The sequence below is a fragment of the Triticum dicoccoides genome, chromosome 6B, assembly GCF_002162155.2.
Source record: "Triticum dicoccoides isolate Atlit2015 ecotype Zavitan chromosome 6B, WEW_v2.0, whole genome shotgun sequence".
In the NCBI taxonomy this organism is placed as follows: domain Eukaryota; kingdom Viridiplantae; phylum Streptophyta; class Magnoliopsida; order Poales; family Poaceae; genus Triticum; species Triticum dicoccoides.
The window spans coordinates 585,188,617-585,203,474 of NC_041391.1; the positions used below are offsets into that span (position 1 = coordinate 585,188,617).

The 14,858-nt window shown below is 49.0% G+C and overlaps 1 pseudogene; it reads left to right on the forward strand.

Moving 5' to 3' along the window:
- Window positions 1–9,277: 9,277 nt before the first annotated feature.
- Window positions 9,278–11,726, forward strand: LOC119322216 (annotated as a pseudogene).
- The last annotated feature ends 3,132 nt before the right edge of the window (window positions 11,727–14,858 follow it).

Genomic DNA, 14,858 nt, shown 5'->3' on the forward strand with positions numbered 1-14,858 from the left:
TGCCCTTAATCCTGCCCTCAGGGGAGGACAGGATTCGCCGCAGCCCATGCTTCTTTTTTGAGACGGCGTGGTTTGAGATACCAGGTTTTGACTCTGTTTTTAGGGGAAAATGGAGCTCTTGTGTGCTCCAGATTGGTCAACAGCACAGTCCAATGGAATTTTGGATAGCGACTGGGGGCCGTCTTCGCGCGTGCCTCAAGGGCTGGGGCGCGAACCAAGGGCGAGACAGCAAGCTTCTTAGAGCGACACTTGTCGACGAAATCGCGGGCCTTGATGCCCAGGCCGGCAATAGACCCTTTTCTGAACAGGAATGGGCTCACCGTTACGCCCTGGAAGGGCAAGTCGAGGCGCTCCTACAGAGCGAGGAGGAGTACTGGAGGCGCAGGGGCGGCCTCAAGTGGACTCTAAAGGGGGGCGCAAACACCAAGTACTTCCATGCCTATGCGAATGGGAGAAGACGGAAATGCGCGATCCTCCGGCTGCAATCGGAGCAGGGGCTTCGCTGTGCCAAGCTGACATCGTGTCGCACATCTACGAGTTCTACATTAACTTGATGGGAACCAGAGAGGAGCAGAGGGCTGGCCTCCACGCAGACGTGTGGCTGCCGTTCCAGCGGGTTCTGGACAGCGAGAGCGCCAAGTTGGGACTGGCGTTTCTCCCCAAGGAGATCGATGATGCTCTGAATAGCATGAAAGCCGACACTGCGTTGGGTCCAGACGGGTGGCCGGTGGCCATGTTCAAGCGCTTCTGGCCTCTTCTCCGCGAGCCCATCTTTGAGGTGTGCAACGGCTTTATGCGCGGAATGGTAGATATCGCTAGACTCGACTACGGCGTTCTCTCGCTCATTCCCAAAGTGACCGGTGCGGACAACATTCGCCGGTTCCGCCCCATCGCGCTGATCAACGTTCCTTTTAAGATTTGTGCTAAAGCTTGTACTTCTCGCTTAATTCCTATTGCGCATCGCACCATTAGCCGCTCTTAATATGCGTTCATTAGGGGTCGCCACATCCTTGAGGCCCCGCTAGCACTCCAGGAAGTGCTCCACGAGCTCAAGCGTACGAACGAACCGGCTATCCTCCTCAAATTAGATTTCGAGAAAGCATATGACCGCGTCAATTGGGACTTTTTACGCCAGGTTCTCATTAGTCGGGGCTTCTCGGCGGTTTGGGTTCACCGCGTGATGCAGCTGGTCTCAGGGGGCCAGACTGCGATCTCGGTCAACGGAGAAGTAGGGCACTTCTTCCGTAACAAGCGGGGACTGCGTCAGGGTGAGCCGATGTCCCCTATCTTGTTTAATTTTGTCGTCGATGCGTTGGCGGCGATGCTGCGCAAAGCCACCGAGGCGGGCCACATCAAAGTTGTCATTGGTCACCTTATCCCGGGGGGTTTCCCACTTGCAGTACGCGGACGACACGCTCCTGTTGTTCCAGCCAGACTTGCATAGCGTGGCCACGGTCAAAGCCATCCTACTCGGCTTTGAGATCATGTCCGGGCTAAAAATAAACTTCCACAAATGTGAAGTCCTGCCCATGGGCCTTGATGCGGCGGACGGTCGGCGAATTGCGGACTTGCTTAACTGCAAAGTAGGCAAGATGCCCTTTACGTACTTGGGCTTACCCCTTGACTACAAGCGTATCCCGGTTGAGGGCTGGGCTCCGCTGTGGACTAAGGTTGGGGGCGGGTGTGCCCATGGCGCGGGAAATTCCTCTCGTCCGCGGCTAGGCTAGTGCTTACGAACTCGAGCCTATCCTCCATGCCTATGTTCGCAATGGGCCTTTTCCTTCTGGCGGAAGGGGTTCACTCTAAATTAGACACGCCACACTCCTGCTTCTTTTGGGAGGGGTCGGGCCCTAAGCGCAAATACCACCTCATCAAGTGGGACGCGGTATGCCACCCTAAGGACAAGGGGCGTCTAGGAATCACCAATACGCGAATTCTAAACATTGCACTCATGTGCAAATGGATCTGGAAGATCTCCCAAGGGGCTGCAGGTCTGTGGGCTGATCTCCTTCGGGCCAAGTACTTCCCAAACGGTTCCTTCTTCCAAGGGGCGACTCGGGGCTCCCCCTTCTGGAATGACCTTCAAACAGTTCGCCAGGCCTTCGCCTTGGGTGCCAAGTTTTCCATTGGTGATGACAGATCCGCTCGGTTCTGGCTAGACCTTTGGATCGGAGCCCAACCTCTTTGGGTGCAATTCCAGGATCTTTACTCTCTCGCGGTTGACCCAGACCTCACGGTGGCTTCGGCCTTGTCTTCATCCCCTCCGGCGATACACTTCCGGCGCAATCTTTCCGCCGCGGAGCAAGCCAGCCTCGAGGCGATGCATCAGCTTATTGGTCAGACTACACTATCCACGCAAGCGAACTCGGTGTCCTGGACCCTCACCGCATCCGGCAAGCTCACAGTCCGATCTCTGTACCGGAGGCTGTGCCAGGGACCATCCCTGCCCGCTAATGGGCTATGGAAATCGCGACTGCCGCTGAAAATCAAGGTGTTTTTCTGGCAGCTGTTTAGAAACAGACTGCCCACCTCTAACAACGTCGCCAAAAAGCAGGGGCCGGCGTCGGGTCTTTGTGCGCTTTGTAACGTGGTAGAAGACGCGAATCATGTTTTCTTCCAATGCCCACTGGCGTGTTTCGCCTGGAGTGCTGTCCGCGAGGCGGCTGGCGCTACCTAGGACCCACGCTCGTCCAGTGAGCTCGCGCAAATTTTGAATTCGGTCCAGGGGAGTGGCAAACGCGTGCTCTGGGCATGCGTTGGTGCCCTTTTTGGGGCGCTTTGGCTTACTCGGAATAAAATTGCTATTGAAAAGGTCTTCCCAACCCACCCAGCTAACATCATCTTCAAATGCATCATCTTCCTGCAGCAGTGGAGTCCGTTGGCAAGGCGTAAGGATGCTGATCAGATGCAGCAAGCCCAAGAACGTTTGCGACATTTTACGAGCAGGCTAGGGAGCCGGTTGCTACTCCTTAAAGACGAGTAGCCCGGCTGCTAGGGAGCCTGCGTGCTTGATGACTGGCCCTGGTGCCATGTAACTCGCTCTCTTTTGGCCACCATGAACTATTAGACTTGATGCGTCAGTTTGGCCAGAGCTGTGAGCTCGTCGTTCTGTTCTGTCCTGTTAAGTTAGATTTGATGGTACTCTGCATGTTGTGGGATTTATTAATTTAAAGCCGGACGCTCCTAGAGTCTTCGTTCAAAAAAAACTTGAGACATGTTGGATTTCCTCCACCAATTTAGACATTTTTATTCAATTGCTTTTGAAATACCACAACAGATGCAGAAGCAAGATGTCTGCCAGGATATAGTCATTTGTTGTAGCATTTTCGGAAAGAAAATGGGGTCACCCGTTGGAACGTATATGTCGTACTCCCAAGTCCGTCCTGGGCTAACACCCCCGCTTCGTCCTCGGTTGCTCGACCCACCTCCTTTTTCCAGCCTTAAAAAATGATTAAGTGTGCGACTTGAGGATTCGAACTCAGAACCTCATCTTTTAATTGCAAATGTAGAAACCAACTAGCACAACTAAACTATTGTGCCAATGTGCTTCTTCTTATTTTTATGTTGTGTCAACTGTAACCCTAAAAACTTGGCAGCCTAGCTTTTTTTTGGGCTTTGTTTGTCCGGTTTTTCTTTTATTTTTTATTCTTATTTTCTTTTTTTAATTCTTTTTTAAATCATGAGCTTATCAATTTATGAAAAAATCAAAACACATATTTTTTAAAAAAAATTTGATTTTTTTAAAAATTCATTAACTTTTCAAATTTGTGAACTTTTTCGAAATCCATGAACTTTTTTTAAAATCCATGATTTTTGTTTTCCAAATCCATGAACTATTTTAAATTTTTACAAACTTATTTTTAAATCCGTGATTTCTTTTCAAAATCGATGAACTTTTTCAAAACCCATGAACTTTTTCTTCAAAATCAATGAATTTTTTCAAAATTTTGACTTTTTAAAATTAGTGAACTTATTTTCAATTTTCTATAACTTCTTTTACAATTCATTAACTTTTTCAAATTCATCGTCTGTTTCCAAATTTGTGAACTTTTCCCAAATTCATAAACTTTTTCTCAAATTCACAATTTTTCTTAGTTTTGGAACTTATTTCATTTATGGGTTCTTTACATTTGTGCCCCTGGTTCCTTAGCTCTACTCATTCATCCCCACGCTCTTAACTTTTGCTCACTTTTCCCCACTCTCTTGTCTGAAATCCTCATACATGGTCAAAAACGGTGGATGTCGTCGGGTCAGTGCTTTGACCGTTAACTCTGACGAGTGGGGCCGTGCTGGACTATGTCTCCCATTGGACCTGACAATTGGGGCCGCGTCGAACGGTGCCGTTGTTCACCCGTTGTTCCGTGGTTAAATTGTTGGGCCCTGCGCGCGCCGCAACGACATGAGCCTGCTATGCATGTACGTAGCTAGCCTGCCTGCATGCGTTGATGCCCGCCGCCATGATACGCTGACCTCCCCTCTTTCTCACGCGAGCCGCCACGGACGCTGACCGGCCTCTTTCTGCACGCGAGCCTCCACGGACGCAGGGACGGTCGCTGTTGCTGGTTCGTCTCATCTCGCATGCTTGTCTCCTCAATCCACTCTCATCTATTCAACGTGGCAATTAAAGTGGCATATCGATTGACACCACTCGTTTGAACGTAGCAAATCCAAAGCGCGGCCGGTCCCACTCCCCTTACCTTCCCCTTTCTCTATTTAAACCACCCACGCCTCCACCTATTCTCCACACATCCATTTGCGCCGCCCCCTTCTCTTCTTCACCCAAACCCAGAGCACTCTCAAAGCCAGCCGAGGAGGTAGTACAACAATTCCACCTTCCAGCTCCCACCGACCGTGCCGAAGAGGCGGTATCCCGCCGGTGTTGTCGTGAAGACGACGCTCCGTGTGTGGGCATTCTCACGCTGGAGGGGTGGAAAGGAGTTTGCCCATTGGTTCCTTGGTGCGGGCTACGCACACCTCCCGACGGGCTCGCCGGTGATGTTTTGACTGGAGGAAGTGCGTACAAACTCCACCACTCCGACGATAGGGCTCATCGCCAACTTCACCAACAGATTCGATGCGTACTGCCTTCTCGGCAAAGTGTTTTGGTGTGGGTGCGAGTTCATCGCATTCACCACCTACAACATCTTCACGGACTTCGATAGCATCTTCCCCACCCGCAAAGGTATGCACAACCTCCCCTACTACCTCGGCGAGGATGGCATGGAGGAGGAGCACTGGAGAGAAGGCGCGGTGAAGATGGTGGTGAGGGCCCGGCCGGTCTCGTGAAGCTTGTCTTGCCTGTTAGGGCTTTTTATATATTTTATCCTATATTTTTATGTTGTGTCGTTGGTTGTACCGTGAACTCTTTTATGTACAACGTGTTATATATTTATGTTATGTTGTTGGCTACCCTCGAAGCTGAACTATGTGCGTGTATGGAGGGTTTGTCGTTATCTCGGATTTGGGAGAGGATTTGTGGCACGCAGGTTTCACAGCACGTAGTCACACGGGCGTGCTTTTATTTTTGGCTTCCGATTTTCAAACATTCATATCTTTTGAATGAGAAGTCTAAATTAAGTATTATTTTCATATTTTCTCGTGCTTAGGACTTTCTAATAAGATTCATTTTGATGAATTTTGAAAATAAATGTTAAGTTTTAACTTTTGAATCTTAGTACGCCCGAACAATAACCGGTTTTTTCCTACGACCACAAAAAAGTAACTTACAATTTTATTTATAAAACTTGGTAAAAGCAAGTGAGAAAATCATAAGTTTTAGATAGAAAATGGTAAGTTCCAATGATTGAAACTTGAAACTTTCTATTCCCTGCATGCGGGATCCAATTACTTTGCGAATCGTGAGGCAATTGAGTGCATGCCCCCGTGACTTTCCGCCTCGGATTTGCTCAAATCTGCTAATGGAGAAGAGAGAGAGAGTGTGTGTCATGATTTGCTTTGCTAAAGGCGATCTCTCGGTGTTCCGCTGGCTACCTTGGAAAGAGAGCGTGCGTGCGTACCGTAAATGGCTTTTCTCCCGTAGAAACCACCGATCTGCGTAGCATTAGTTGACACGTCTGGTCTTGGCCGGATAGAACACCCTACTATGTACCAAAACTGATTAATCAAAGGAAGTCAATGAGCAATAGCACTACGCATTAGTCTTCCCATCTTCAGAGAAGACAGCGTGCAGCAGGTCAAAAAATGTGTTTAACGTTTACTGAAGCATAGCCAAACTAACTAAACAAGCTCCTGCCTTTCACACTCGCCAAACCTGCCAACGCATTTGCATCGTTGGTCTAGAATGGCGGCGCCATGACCAAGACTAGCAGATGAATTCCAGCCGGCCGATGTCTACATTGGAATTCAGAGGAGAGGAGGACTCTGTTGCTCAGTTGCTGCAGATTACAATTCAGAAGAAGACACTGTTGCTAGCTGTTGGCATCACAGAGCCACAGGCGTGCCTGCATTGTATATTGTCATCGGCTAGGAATAGGATGGCTAGCTTAGCTAGTTTGAAGATGGGTCACCAAGTACGTAAGTGCGTGTTTGTTTAACTAACTCCAAGCCGACGGAATTTGTTTTTCTACACCAGTCGAACACTTGCAGTGTGTATCCCCTAAGAGAGGACTAGTACTTCTCTGAACCCAATCTTAAGATGGATGAAAGTAAAGCATGACTATTTGTGTGCGGCGGCAGCGTGTAAGTGCATCTCCAACGCCGTTCATTAACACGGACATCCCATACGTCCGTCGACAGCGGTAGTGGAGTCGACCATCCAATCCGGTGCATCAAATGTCCGCCTTTCGATGAAAAAGAATAAAACTAAAACACATGTCTCTCATGCAGCTTCACTTTGAATCATTGATCGATAACAATTCAACTATGCATTTGAATCCTAATAAAAGCGGCGGATGTTCAACAATTTTTTTTAAATTCATCTATCCAAAATTCAACCATGCTCCTTGAAAGCGGCCTTCGTCTCAAGTGTTGTCTCCTCGAGCTTGACCTTCTTCATCAACACAAGTTGTTGTCCCAGATGGGATGCCCCTTGAGTTTCATCCAACAATGGATCAATGTGAAAGGCTTGCACTTCATCCTATGGTACATCGCGGCAGCGTGTCCAGGCTATACAATGACGTGATCATTAAGTTACAACATTGAGTGAATCAATGAATTGACCAACACCTAAAGCAATAAGAAGCAAAAAACTTACGATCTCTATGATTATGATTGGCGCGCCCATTGGCCTCATTCTTTCCACTTCTGTAATCACAGCGCAATGCTTCATGACGTCGTTTGAAATGGTGTACCACCAAAGGAGTAGCGATTTTGCATTGCGATCATGGATCACATCCAAATTCTAGGGCGACTAGTTTGTGCTCATGAAACCAAGAATGTACATGTTGCCAAAATATGGTGCCATTTTTCTTTCATGTCTGCAAACCCCGCAACTGTGGCCAACCACGTGTCAGCACAACATGCATCCTCCCTCATGAAGTACCCCACCACCGTCACGCGCCACATGTCGCCACATCAGCACGATAGGCAGGCTCCACCTATCGGTTTTGGTTGCTTTCGGGATCAAATTCGAGCATCAGTGCTCCGCCTTACGTATTAGACGCGATTCCTATAGTTTTTTTGAGCCCTCGCTTGAATCTGATACAAGTCGTTACCCTAACTCCAAATATGATGATTTTGCGTAAATAACTCATGGCCAGACATGCATGCATGGTTTTGCCGTTGGTTTCTTGCATAAGTAAAGGCAAGGGCATTCACGTGGGCGTTGAATGCTTGTTTTTTTTTACACAGTATGCTTGGCTTCTCTAAAGACAAAGAACCCACAGGTTTTGATCAGGTCCCCATGTGCTCGCTTCAAGCCTCGACTTTTCTCATCCATTGGTAGTGCTAAAGAGCATCTACAGTCGAAGGTTGCAAATTTAGACCCTCGAACGTCCGCGGACGCGCCCGCGGACAGTATCCGGGCGTGTCTCAAATTTACAATTTACAATCATGCATCCTAATTTAAAAACATCTATTACATACATGACCATGCATGTCGATCATTCTGTCCGTCTTGGGCTGGTTGGGCACCGAAAATTGCTCATACTTAACATTTTCACGCCCGTATTAGTCCCACCTCCTTGACTGATGAGCTAGTCGACCGGCTAAATATCCGAGTCGTCCAAAAGGGATAAACTCTGACATCATTGCATCCTTTGTTAAGGATATTGACTCTTACTATGAATCTTTTATCTTTATCACATAGAAAAATCATAGTCAGGGTCTATCTCCTTCACATAGGGAACATTGGTGTCGGCTTTTTTTGAATCACTATGTATCTATGCATCAAAATAAAATAAAATCAATTGTCATTGTAGTAGAGGTATCAACGTATATGATTGAGACAAACGTAACACTTGATGAACAATCATCAGTCAATGAAATGCAATCTAGTTTCAAATTTATCTCGATCACACATGCCAGAATTGATAGACCTACACAACAACAGCCAAGCTTGCCTCCGTCCGCTGGCGCAGCTATTTAAGCCCGGCGGCGTCCGCCTCACCCGGTGACGTGGGACTAAAATTTGGTTGCACCGATGAGAGATGGAGGAGTTTCGGTCGCTACAGGTGGGAGAGGTTGGAGCTTTGATCGCTGCAGGTGGGACCGCTACGACTTGCAGCGGGGTCGGCGGGCGTGCCCGGGTGCCCCCATATCCGCCTCATATTTGGGCTGAATATGAGGGGTGCCGGTCAGCCTTGGCGTTTGAGGCCCATTTGAGCATCCGTCTGGGTCAGATTTTCGTGACCAGACAGTGACTGGATGGCCCATTCGGACATATGAGGCGGGTTTGAGAGGTCCGGCTGTGGATGCTCTAACTCTTAGCCCGTTCAAGTTAGTGTGCTTAAAATGCCCTCGTCCGAGCTTAGTTGCCGCGAAGGCTTCCACTTCCGGGGCCAGCTACTCAGACGTTGTGGTTGTCGCTGTCATCGCAGAAGAAAATGAAACGTGGAAGACTCGACCAACTAATTGTATGAAGGGAATCAATAATCTGAAACTAATTAAACGCCATGCAGCTGGGGCAGGCATGCATGCATCGCCCGACGTCTCGACCGGCTCATCGCTAGCTCCTATAAATACTCCCGTGGGGCTGCCTCCAACGGCCATCGCACACACGTACTGCTTGGATTCGAACTCTACTGTGTTACCTATACATAGCTAGCTCCTTAACCTCGTGCAGTAATCGCTAGGCGGTCGAAATCGTAACGACGTTGGCATGGCGATCAGTGTAGCTATGCTTTGGTTACTCGGTACTGCAGTCACCCCGGCCGAGGGCTCCAAGAACCACCACTACGATTTCGTTGTAAGTCTACCTGCAGTCCTGCACTCCATAAGCATTCACGTAGGATGCATTTTCGTTGTATGTGCTTGGGTCTATATATATATATATATATATATATATATATATATATATATATATATATATATATATATATATATATATATATATATATACATACATACAAAAAGTGTGCCAATCATGTTCGTCTAGCAATCTTAGTAAAGTAGCGACACTTATCTTGGGATGGAGGGAGTGTGCATCTTACGAAGTTTCATGGGTTTCACAAACGCAGTCATGAGAACTAGCTACTAGCTAGCTAGTGACCAGAGCAGCAATGAGCCAATGACACGGCACCCTGTTAACTTTCTGTTCTTCAACAACACCTCAAAAGTCAAAATTACACTGTTCTTACCAAATCAACTTCCCTTACAGTGATAGCTACGGCGATACCTGCATGCACGAAATGAACTAACGGCATTCTTCTTGCAGATAAAACAGACTAACTACACAAGGCTGTGTCACGAGAAAACCGTGCTCACCGTGAACGGACAGTTCCCCGGTCCGACCATCTACGCGCGCAAGGGCGACATCGTCGTCGTCAACGTCATCAACCAAGGCAACAAAAACATCACCATCCACTGGTAAGTTTGATTCCACCGCGCCATTCACGTAACAAAACTTATCTTCTTTGCCTGCCCAGATGGTTAACCTTCTGACGTGATCATGGGCAACCTCCTTGTGTGTAGGCATGGTGTGGACCAGCCAAGGAACCCGTGGTCCGACGGGCCGGAGTACATAACGCAGTGTCCCATCCAGCCCGGCGGCAACCTCACCTACACGGTCATCTTGTCCGAAGAAGAGGGCACGCTCTGGTGGCACGCGCACAGCGACTTTGACCGCACCACCGTCCATGGCGCCATCGTCATCCACCCCAAGAAGGGTACCACCTTCCCGTTCAAGAAGCCACACAAGGAGATACCCGTCATCCTCGGTATGTATATCTATTGAACTTGTTTGATGTATGAATCATGTTGTGTGCACCATGTGGTATTAATATGCGAGATGTTGATTCGCAGGTGAGTGGTGGAACGTTGATGTGAACCGTCTGCTCCAGGAGGCCAAACGGACTGGTGGCGAGGTCAATATTTCTGATGCGAACACCATCAACGGCCAGCCGGGAGACCTGTTCCCGTGCTCCAAGAACGGCACCTTCAAGCTACACGTGGAGAGTGGCAAGACGTACCTGCTCCGGATCATCAACGCGGCATTGGCCAACGAGCTCTTCTTCGGTGTCGCAGGGCACCGTCTCACAGTGGTTGGCACAGACGCGCGCTACACCAAGGCGTTAACCGTCGACTATATCATGATCTCGCCGGGCCAGACCGTGGACGCGCTCCTGGAGGCCGACCGCGCCACGAACGATTCGTCCAATTGCCGGTACTACATGGCGGCACGGACGTTCGCGTCGAACACCGGCATCGACTTCAATAACAGCACCGCCACGGCCATCATGGAGTACACGGACGCGCCGTGTGCCGCTCGCGCGGGCACGCCGGACTTCCCCAACCTTCCAGCCGTCAACGACACCGACGCGGCGACCACATACACAGAGCAGCTCCGGTCATTGGCCAACAAGGACCACCCCGCAGACGTGCCAGCCCATGTCGATGAGCACATGCTCATTACCATCGCCGTCAACGCCGTGCGCGGGCAACATGACGTGCGATGGCCCCCTTGGCAATGGCAGCCGCTTCGCCGCTAGCCTCAACAACGTAAGCTTCCAGACCCCCTCCGTGGACATCCTCGACGCCTACTACGGCTCCGTCCGCGGCGTGTACGAGGCGGACTTCCCCGATAAGCCGCCCTTCTTCTTCAACTTTACCGACGACAACGTCCCAACGGAGCGCTGGTTCACGAAGCGCGGCACCAAGGTAAAGGTGCTGGGCTACGGAGCCGTGGTGGAGGTGGTTTTCCAGGACACGGCCATCCTAGGAGCCGAGACCCACCCGATGCACCTGCACGGGTTCGCCTTCTACGTGGTGGGAAGAGGGTTTGGGAACTTCGACATGCACAAGGATCCGGGCACATACAACTTGATCGACCCGCCGTACCAGAACACCGTCTCCGTGCCCAAGGCTGGCTGGGCGGCAGTTCGCTTCCGTGCTACAAATCCCGGTGAGTGCTTTAGACTTAATTTTGGTTATGAATCTCCTTGTCACTTAGTTGAAATTGAAATGAATGGTTTATGCTAGGTGTGTGGTTTATGCACTGTCACTTCGATCGTCATCAGGTATGGGGGATGGATACTGTGTTCATCGTAAAGGATGGCAAGACCCCCGAAGCTAAAATGATGCGCCGTCCTGCGGGCATGCCTAGGTGCTAACTTGCATGATTATATGTGTTAAAATATATTGCCCATCTTTCTCCATCAGTTTGGACTTTTGGAGCAACTGGCTGATGCATGAGTTCAATATGGTATCCGAGCAAAGAGATCTGTATTAAATAAAAACTACAGGACAATCAAGAATATAATTATTGTTTGGTTAATTGATGAATTTATTTTGCTTTTTTAAGAATATATATCTGAAAGACTAAACAGGTCTGTTAAATTTTTATTCGGCTGAATAGGAGAAGTTCATTTTGTCGTTCTACTACTATGCTGTAAATTCTGATCTGTATTATGTTCTTAAAATTAAACAAGTACTCCTAGTGTTTATGGATATTTGCATGTCTTGTTATTGTACGCGAAAAAAAAATGTCACAGCTCATTTTCGGTGCACGTGTGCTGCAACACGTTTTAGTCAGGCAAACAAGCTTTTGTCTGGCAGTTTTCATGATTTCTTTCACACTTTCCCGTTGAAAAGTACCTCCTCCGTATCAAAATATAAGACGCTTTTGTAGGCTAGTTTAGTCTTAAAAACGTCCTATATTTTAGCACAGAAATAGTACATGTGTCCACTTATTCCCAGCTGTATGCAGAAGAAAATATCACAGAATGAAACCATGGACTTTTAAGTTGACTCGCTGAATATATTATTTTGGAAACCCCACTCATATATAAATTAATTAAAATGAATGTTCATACAATCATTCGTTACAACTCTTGCCACGCAGGACTGAACACTATTAATTAGAATACCATCAGACCTATTAATAAAACTAAACTTCGCAATCTTATGTGCCACCATATTCGCCTTCCTATTTATCTTGGTGATTTTTAAAATACTCATCATCTTGGAGACACTCAATGCTTCCTTCTTCAAATCAACAAGTTTTGACCTGTCCAGATTATCATTTGCAAAAACGAAAGCCACAAAAGAGCAATCAGTTTCCAAAATTATGGGCTTGTGAAGAGTGATACCGATATAAAGTCCTGAGATGATTGCTCGAAGTTCCGCTCTAAAACAAGTACCAGTATAATCCCACGAGGAAAGAAGAACTTCTCCATTATGAACCACCCCTACGCTTGCAGTGCTAATGGCCTCCACAAAACTTACATCAACATTAATCTTGAGGAATTCGTTAGGTGGGACGCAGCTAAGGAACACAATTCCTTTCCACGTTACTAATGGATTGTAATCCATCGACCGCACCCTTACCTTTATTACTTACCTCTACCTTCATGTTTGCATGACAAGACGAGAAGGATGCACAGTAATATTGAATAAAACTCACTGAGACCGAGCTAGATTCATTTTCTTTACCAAAGGTCAAGTCATTCCTCAAATGCCAGGCTCTCCAGAATATGAATATTGTTTGCTCAGGCATATGCGAACTTAACTGATACCTCCCTCAAACCCATACGAAGCACGCAGACCTTGGGACAGCAAACCAAAGCATGAAGAACACATTCATCTTCAACACCACAGATTGAACATGTACCTAGGGTAGCTTGGTGCTGTTTTACTCTGTTAGAGCACCTACAGCTGGACTTGGCAATTTCGACACCTCAAACGCCCGCAGACGCGTCCGCGGATAGTGACCCGACACGCCTCAAAAAATGCATTCCACATTTGGATACCTCAATTTAGAAATCTCAAATCCATATTATTACATGCAATGTGAAACCTAATTTAAACGGAGCTCACCCGGTGTCGCTCCCTGCTCGCTCGGCTCCGCCCTGGCCATGTCCGGTGGCCGACTGCGCTCCTCAGAATGTTGGCCCGGTCGCCGGCAAGGTAGAGTAGGGCATGGGACACGAGCTGGCTCATGGGACTCAATGCGTCGCCGTCTCTGATGCCCTACTCTTCCTTGTCAAAGCCCGAAACTCGTTGGATGCCGGTGGATGTCAGATCGATGACGGATCCGTCCGGGGATGAGCCGCCGACGTCCACCACGATGCGGTTGTGCCTCCCGGACTGATGCCCCATACGGGGCGCCAGAGAATGCGACTCCGCCTCGTCGACGCCCGCCGCCGCGAGGGCTGCCGCTGCCTCCCGCGCCCGGTGCCTTGCACGGCGGGCACGCCGTGCCATGGCCTCGTGGGACGATGCGTCCCGAATGTCGACACACAAACGGAGGGGTTGCGCGTCCGCCAGCGCATTCGGACGCCAGACGGACCGCACGGCCTCCGGCGAGGCAACTACGGCTGGCCTAGCACTGGATCCATGCGCCATTTGGGTGGACGCAATAGATTCCCTACGGATGGAGTCCGAGCATAACCGTACGCGGGCCTCCTCCCGGGTGTGGCCGAGCGCAAGCCGGACGACCATATCCTCCTCGGGGCCGCGTGGGATGAGCTCGGGTCGACGGATCTGGAGGTGAAGGACTCAGATCCGCTGCCCGCCATGCCGAAGACGGTCGGAAGGAGCCAGAGTCGAGCTTGGGTGGCAGAGGGGAGTGGATGGAAGGGGAGTGAAGTGGCTAGGGTTTGGTCCGGCGAGCGGATGGGGCAGAATTTATGTGGGGTCGGGTGGGCCAGCGTGGGTTGGGTCCGACGTGGTAGGCGTGCCCGGGCACCCCCATATCCGCCCCATATTTGGGCGGGATATGGGGGGTGCCAGTCAGCCCGAGCATTTGAGGGCCATTTAAGGGGTCTGTCTGGGTTAAAAAATCATGATCGGACAGTGACCGGGCAGCCCGCCTGGGCGTATGAGGCGGGTTTGAGGCGCCCAATTGTAGATGCTCTTAACTTCTACAGCCAGGCTGTTAGGCGCAGCCCTCCAAGCAAAGATTCTAATCTTCTGAGGGACATTAGCCTTTCAAATAATATCCCATAGCCTCCTTTCCTCATTTATGGCTATACAGGACTTCCCCACTATAATGTCCGAGTCCTTAATATTGAGGGCAAACCTATACGCACTCTTCATCAAAAATAATCTATTTTTCTCATGGTGCCAGGCGATGAAATAACCCTCATCCAAGTTCAGAATATGCAATTTTAAAATTTCCTCAGCGTCATAGGGGTAAAACAGATGCCTGATCAAATTCTCATCTCATCTCCTTGAGCCACTCATGAATAAATCAGCCACCCATTTGACCCTAGTTCTGGTCCTCTTAACAGAGATTTTTAGGC